The following is an 8,111-nucleotide window of genomic DNA, read 5'->3' as shown; positions in this document are numbered from 1 at the left end:
TAATTTATTTTTCCCATTTGTTTTTAAAACATGAATGGTACGTGGAGGATTGCCAAGGACAATAAGGTATACATTATATGAATTTAAATTCCTGGTTCTTTTTATTGCCAATTAATAGACATATATTAAATCATTGAATTAATAAATATAATATGCCTAATGAATGCATTACTATTTTGAAAAAATTTAATTATTGTATTATATCAGAGTATTATCTGTGTTAATGTACGTGATTATTAATAATTTTAATTTTTATATATTTTTAATTTTAATATATAAAAATAATATAATATTTTAAATTTTTATTAATTATTTCAAATTTTATTTTTATTATTTTTATTTTTTAAACTTTTTAATAATAGAAATAATTAAAATTCATCTATATATAATATAAAAATAAAAATAAATATATATAATTAATATATGTTAATATATTGTAAGTTACCTTATAATAATGACTACTTATTATATTATTAATATAATAACTATTAAATAATTTATAATTTATATATAATAGAGAATGTCACGTGTTAATTATGTGACAGTATTATAAAATAGAATATCACATATCAGACTATTGGAATTACCTTATTACCACATATATATATATATATATATATATATATATATATAGAAAAAGAGATTAAATTAATAAATAAATGTCAAATATTTTGAGTATTTTATATTTAATTAATAAATGATTGTCACTTACCTCTAATATGTTTACTTCTTAAAAACAAATATAAATTTTAGTTTGCAAAGTGAAATCCGGAAATTTTATTCAGTGTAATATTATATATATAATCTGACAATTGATTATGATAGGATCCACATAAATTTATCATAGTCAATGATCATAATAAAATTATTGTATATTGATTGTATACTAAATATTTTTTTCTTAAGTACTGTTTTAGCATTCAGCAAAAAGAATTTAGACGTTGATAATGAAAATTAACATCATATTATGAATCACAATATAAATGCATACAAATGAAACAACAAATCCTAATATCTTTTAGGTCAAAATGATAAGAGTACAATTTAGAAATTTGTCTAAATATTAATTAATAAATCAAGAAATTGGCATAGAAGTTGAATCTAATGAGGAATTTATCTTTTAATCCTATTTTACAAATATGTGCTAGATTTTTTTTTATCAAAAATAAATTTACAGACACACAGACTCAGAAAGGGATACACTCTTTAGTAAAACCATGACAATTTTATTATGGCACATTAACCCTTATAAGTTCACGTACACACCCATCCACAACCTATATGAGATTCCAAAAAACTGGCCTGTTGAGAGATAAGCCAAATATGTGCTAGATTCATATGCAAGTTGTAGGATCAAATATATAAAACTCCAACCAAACACTTACTATATTAATAACCCTATTATTTTTCTTCAAAAGGACCATAAATTTTAGATGATAGCCATATTAATATGAAATCCTGGGTCCACCAAGGTAGGTCAACATCATTAAATAATTGCTTAACTTAAAAATTAGTTGTTCATAATTTATCCTGTTTAATTTTATGGTTTTCTTTAAAAGTAATGAGTGAACACTAAATATATATAGATATGACTGCATTAAAGTTGAACCAATCAAGAACCATTTACCATATGGACTTGGTCAAAAAATCCTCCTTAGGTTATTGACAAACTTGTAAGTTATTATTGAGGTTATAGTCAAATGATTGAAGGTCTATTTTGTAATTTATGAGATTAAGAGTTCAAATATATGAGATACACACAAAGAATGCCTCCTAGCTAGATACAATCCCCATGTACATGCTTGTGGCCTAGGTCATATTAGGCATTTAAGTTCAATTTTGGTGAGCCAAGTTGTTTTTTTGTTTGTTAATTGTTATAGATACAAGCTTTCCATGTATATGTCCTTGAGAACTTATGAAGATTATCATATAAATTAGTGATGAGTAGTGACCAATTGCAAGCCTGGAAAAGAAATGCAGAAAAGAAGAAGTAGATAACAAAGTGAAGAAGATGTAATTTTATTAATGTGAAACCTCAATGATCCAATTGATGATACATTCAAATTTTAAATAAAAGAATAATAACAGAGGTTCTTTGAAAAGAGGAGAAAAATAATGAAGACTATCACTTGGAAGGGAACGAATTACCCAAAGAATCTCAACCACAAAGACTCATTCAAATATACAATATTTACAGAATTCACCTTATCACTCCTTTACTCAAGCCTAAAAACACGGCATCCTTATTTCTCCTGAGAGGCGGACTCGTCCTTATTACTCCTTGAGTTAATATCCCTCCTCAAACTATGTCCAGGGTGGAGACATAGTTTGCGTCGAAATTGTGCTAGGCGAGCCTTTGTCATGGACTTCGTAAATATATCAGCGATTTGATATGCTGAGGGAATGAATCTTTAGATAAAAACCACTTGAGCAACACGCTCTCTAACAAAGTGATAGTCAAGAGCAACATGCTTCTGCGTGAATGTAATCTTGGATTGGTATTAAATGTAGTGCACTAAGATTATCACCATATAAAATAGGCGGCGCTTGGGATAGATTTGCAAGTCTGTAAGAGATATCCAAGCCAAGTAAGCTCTGCGATGTGAGCCATGGAACGATACTCGGCCTCGGTGCTAGAACGCAGCGCAGCGATGTATTGTTTCTTGGCACACCAGAAATGATATTGCAACCAAGAAAAGAAATCTGATGCTTTGTAGTAGACCGTCGTGTGGTTGGACATCCGGCCCAGTCTGCATCAGAAAATGCACTAAGAACAAGTGAGGTATCTTTTTTAAAAAATAAGCCAAAATGTATTGTTCCTTTGAGATATCGTAATATACGACGAACATATTTTAAGTGAGACAAAGTTGGACTGTGCATGAATTGAGAAATATAGTTGACACTATAGGACAAATCCGGTCGGGTTAGTGTCAAATACTGTAACGAACCCACAAGCCCTCGAAAGAAGGTGGGATCAGCTACTGGTGTCGGGTCTGTAACAGCATCGTGTCGCTGAACAAGTGGAGTGGGCATCGGTTGACAATCCACCATCTGAGCTCTTTCCAAAATTGAATAGGCATAACGGGTTTGATTCAATTGTAACCCAGAGTCAGTCGATTGAATTTGAATGCCTAGAAAATGATGCAATGGCCCAAGGTCTTTCATGGAAAACTCCTTGCTTAAGACCTGCAAAAAATTCTGAACTAGAGCCATAGACGATCCTGTTAACAACATATCATCCACGTAAATTAATAAAACCAATACACCTGTCGATGTATGCATGACAAACAAGGATGGATCAGCTAAACTGCAAAAAAAACCATAATCAATTAAAAACATACTCAACCTATTAAACCAGGCTCTCGGAGCCTGTTTTAAACCATACAATGCTCGCTGTAATTTGCAAACATGATTAGGATAATTAGGATCTTTCATTCCAGGTGGCTGATCCATATATAAATCTTCTGTTATAAATCCATGCAAAAATGCATTTTTCACGTCTTTTTGGCGAATTTGACAATTTTTCACTAATGCCAATTAAAGAACTAAGCGTATGGTTCCTGGTTTAATAACAGGGGAGTAGGTTTCGGTGTAATCAACACCATCTAGTTGATGAAACCCCTTGGCAACTAGTCTAGCTTTCAATCTATCCAAATGCCCATCAGAATTTATTTTAGCTTTAAAAACCCACTTACACCCTATTATATTTACATGCGCTGGTCTAGGAACAAGTTCCCAAGTGTGGTTTGACTGTAAAGCTTGATACTCCTCTATCATAGCCTGTTTCCAACCTGGATGTGCAAGAGCACTCTTAACAGTTTTAGGCTCAGGAGGTATATCAGGAGATATAGACACATGTAAAGCATACTTTGGGTTTGGCTTAACTATTCGGATCGTGACACAGTGACCATCGAATGTCGAGGTCGCAATGCTTCGTCTGAACTTGTTCGGTGATATTTCAGCCAAAGATGATGAGCAGACTTCGTGAAGCAACTCTTCTTGATCCGTATGAATGTTGGTAGACGATTACGATACCATCAATCATAGAAGTACCGGTACATGAGTATTAGTTGGAGATGACAAAACACCGAAGTCGATTCAATTGCGAGAACTTGTTTACCAACAACGTCCTCTGCGCTAAGGAATTTTGAACTGTGTCTTCAACTCTATTTGACAAAAACAATGGAGGTGGAGACAATTCCTGCTCACTGTTCTAGATGCATCCGTCATCTTGAACGAGATCGAGTGTGAATGATGAGTCGCTAGTGGAGACTCACTTGTAGGATCGGTCTGTTTCATGATCTCCTATAGTCCGATTGTCATGTGTTCTTTGGTATAGGAACCGTAATACATCCGGACTGCACTTTCTTCGTAACTTAGTGGAAAATCGGTAATCTCGTGGATGGTAACCAAGAATCCATAAACTTGTCAACAAACATTTTATTAGGAGATGCAGATTTATACGGAAAAACATTTTCATCAAAGCTCACATGTCGAGATATTATTATTTTCTTAGTTTTGGGATTGAAACATTTGTAACCTTTGTGTTTTTCACTATACCCTATAAAAACACATAAACAAGACTTAGGATCAAACTTATGACCTCTTGTGTCCCATATATATGGAAAACACTTAGAACCAAAGACACGTAGGGAGCTATAATCAAAATGAGTTCCATGCAATTTAAAATATGGTGTTTCATTCCCTAGCAGTAGGCAACCTATTTATTAAAAAAGCAGTTTGAAAAGCATCGACCCACATAGACAATGGCACATGACTATGATACATCATCGTCAATCCTAATTCACGAATAAAACGGTGTCGTCGTTCGACAGCACCTGTTTGCTCGGGTGTATGAGGACACGACACTTGATGTTTAATACCTTGTGAAAGAAAATGTGAAGATAAAGCATTATTCAAAAACTCACCTCCTCCATCGGAATGGAAAACCTTGATGGTCTTCCCAAATTGTCTTAGCACAAACTGTTCAAAAGCTTTATAAGCAACAAAGAAATCCGATTTTTTCTTTAGTGGTATAAGCCAAGAGTATTTAGAATAGTCATCTACCAAGCAAGCATAATATTTAAATTTGGCAAAAGATAAAACAGGGGCTGGTCCCCATAAATCACAATGAACTTTTTCAAATACAGTGGTACTTTTTTTGGAAGACAAACTAAATGGAAATTTGCTCAATTTGCCTAATTGGCGACTATCACATAAAAATTTAGAATGCAAGGAACCTTTAACATCAATAAGGTTCTTATTAAACAAAATAGAAATCGCAGAAGGTTGAGGGTGTCCTAATCGTTGATGCCATATGTCTGCTGTTCCAGACCTAAATCGATTGGAAAAATATGCTTTCGATTCCCTGACAAGATATAAAGGTTATTTTTCCGTGGCCCTTGTAGCGATACTGTCCGTCGCCGATCCTTAATGAAATAGAAACATTAGAAAATTCACAATTCACGTGATAATCATCTGTTAATTGGCCTACGTAAAGTAAATTCTTTTTAGAGCGAGAACGTAAAAGACATTTGAAAGTGATAATTTTGCTTCGTTTCTATAGACGTCATTCCAACACCATCGATGGATAGAAACGTTCCATCGCCGATGGTTATGGAATCAGGTCCATAATAGTCAGTAAGTTTATGGAATAGATTTTTGTTACCTGTCATATGATTCGATGCAGAGTGCGCAACCCATCGATATCTACAACATCGGTATCCAATGTGAGTGCCGAAAGAGCTTGAGCAGTCGCTTTGTTTTTCTTGTGGAATCCACCAAGAAATCTTCGCGATGTGACCATCTCATTGCGGTATTGACACACTTCGCGTTCTTATACACTCTCGTTCGGTGGTGTCATTCTTCTACGACCACCGGAGGTCGCCGTTGGGAAGAATACGACTCTTTGTTTGGAAAAGGGTTTTGCGTTCTTTGGGCTTGAAAACCACGCCTTGGGAATTAAATCTAGACGCCGATTCGAGGAATTACTGGATGAATTCTCGTTGATTTCCATAAAAAGCCACATGCGAAATTTGATCAAGACCAGATTCGTTACGTGGAAAACCACACTCGTCACCGGGTCTAAATTCTTAAGTTGAGAGACCAGTTCATTAAAATTGGGTCGCGGTGGTTTAAGCATCGTCGTAGTAAACGCTTTGCATCGGGTCCCATCGTAAGGAGACAAAAGACTTTTTCTTCATCGGGTACTTTTTTCCGGATAGCGACTAAACCGTCGCGAGTTCTTTAAACAAACGCAGATGTTGGTGATGGACCGATTTTCATCTTTGCGAAAATAGGTCAATTGTCGCTCGAGGGTAAATTCCCTCTCTTGAGAATCTTGTGCATATGCATCTTTTAATGCACTCCAAACAAGATGAATCGCTTAGTCCGATGACAAGTCGAGTGATTCCTCACTAAGGGTGCCATAGATCCACCACGAAGTAATCTATCGGACTTTTGCCACGCCTTGAAGATGCACGATTCTTTGTGGTTGATAGTTTTCTGGAATTGGATTGGGAGGGGTAACGAATTTTTGATCTTCAGGAAAGCCATTAACCAAATGATCCGACAATTCCTGACTTTCAGCTAAACTCAAAAGTTATTCTCTCCACAGATGATAGTTTGATTGTATGAGCTTTAAGGTAACAAAATTGGCTACATTCAGAGAAGAAGCCATGGTGAGCAGATCGTTGAGGCTCTGATACCAAGATCACAAAGTGAAGAAGATGTAATTTTATTAATGTGAAACCTCAATGATCCAATTGATGATACATTCAAACTTAAATAAAAAGAATAATACAGAGGTTCTTTGAAAAAGAGGAGAAAAATAATGAAGACTATCACTTGGAAGGGAACGAATTACCCAAAGAATCTCAACCACAAAGACTCATTCAAATATACAATATTTACAGAATTCACCTTATCACTCCTTTACTCAAGCCTAAAAACACGGCATCCTTATTTCTCCTGAGAGGCGGACTCGTCCTTATTACTCCTTGAGTTAATAGAAGTTTCTCATCTTCCTGCATTAACCAGCTGATGGCCTCACTGCCTAAAGCTTCTAAACACCAACGATCAGCCAGTGATTCCCTAATTGCTTTATCCAAGATGCCTTATTTAATGGAACCTTCAGGTTACAGTGACGTCAGCGAGTTCACTGATGAAAAACACTTGCTCTGCAATGATGTTTTCAATACTCAAGAAGTCATTAACAACTTGAACATGTGTTCTTCATTTACATCATCATGTGATAAATCAAGCTGGGATGCTGAAGGAAGTTCCTCTAAGCATACTGAAGATGGGACTGATACTGAATGCAAAAGGGATCATTACTCCGAGACTAATTTGAATATGATGACAATTAATGGGTGCATTTTCTTTCTTGATTACAATATAATTTAATGCTTTTTAATGTAGAATTAATTCACATAAACAAAATATCATGTATTCGGGATTGGGACTTTGTTTTGTAGAATGCTTGGCGACAGAGTGCCTGCTCGAAATTCTCTACCCTATCTAGAAAAACTCAGAAGAGATATAGAAATGATGCATGTATTTTATATCATCATTTAGGAGTAATTTTTGCACATAATTTACCCTTATTCATAGCTATTATTTTAGATATTAGTATATATTTAGTCAATTTTACAATTTTCACATTTCTTAGTTTAATTTTTGGAATTTATTTGTTTTGTAGGTTAAATCTGGAGAAATTTGATGTATTTTGATCAGAGTAGCCATTTGGAGGAGATTAAAATCGAATTGCAAAAAGAAAATTTTGAAGTTGAGAAAAAATGGTAGAGCGACACAACCCATGACACAACCGACTCGGCTTATGTCGTTTTCTTTGGAAATTTTTTGACGTGGCATTTCCGTTACTCCAGCCTTTTTACCTCACTTTTTCTAGATCCTTCCCCCTTTTACCCATTCTAGAACAATCCCTTAGCCTATATAAAGACCCATTTTATCACTTTCTTGGGATATAGAGAGCATAGAGCATAGAGAGCATAGAGAGCAAGGGAGGCATTTTTAGAAAGATAGAAAGAGAGCAAGGGAGGCATTTTTAGAAAGATAGAAAGAGGGAAAGGGAGGAGCATCTTCTGCATCTT

The sequence above is a fragment of the Hevea brasiliensis genome, chromosome 5 (assembly GCF_030052815.1).
Source record: "Hevea brasiliensis isolate MT/VB/25A 57/8 chromosome 5, ASM3005281v1, whole genome shotgun sequence".
In the NCBI taxonomy this organism is placed as follows: Eukaryota; Viridiplantae; Streptophyta; class Magnoliopsida; order Malpighiales; family Euphorbiaceae; genus Hevea; species Hevea brasiliensis.
This window is presented reverse-complemented; position numbering follows the sequence as displayed.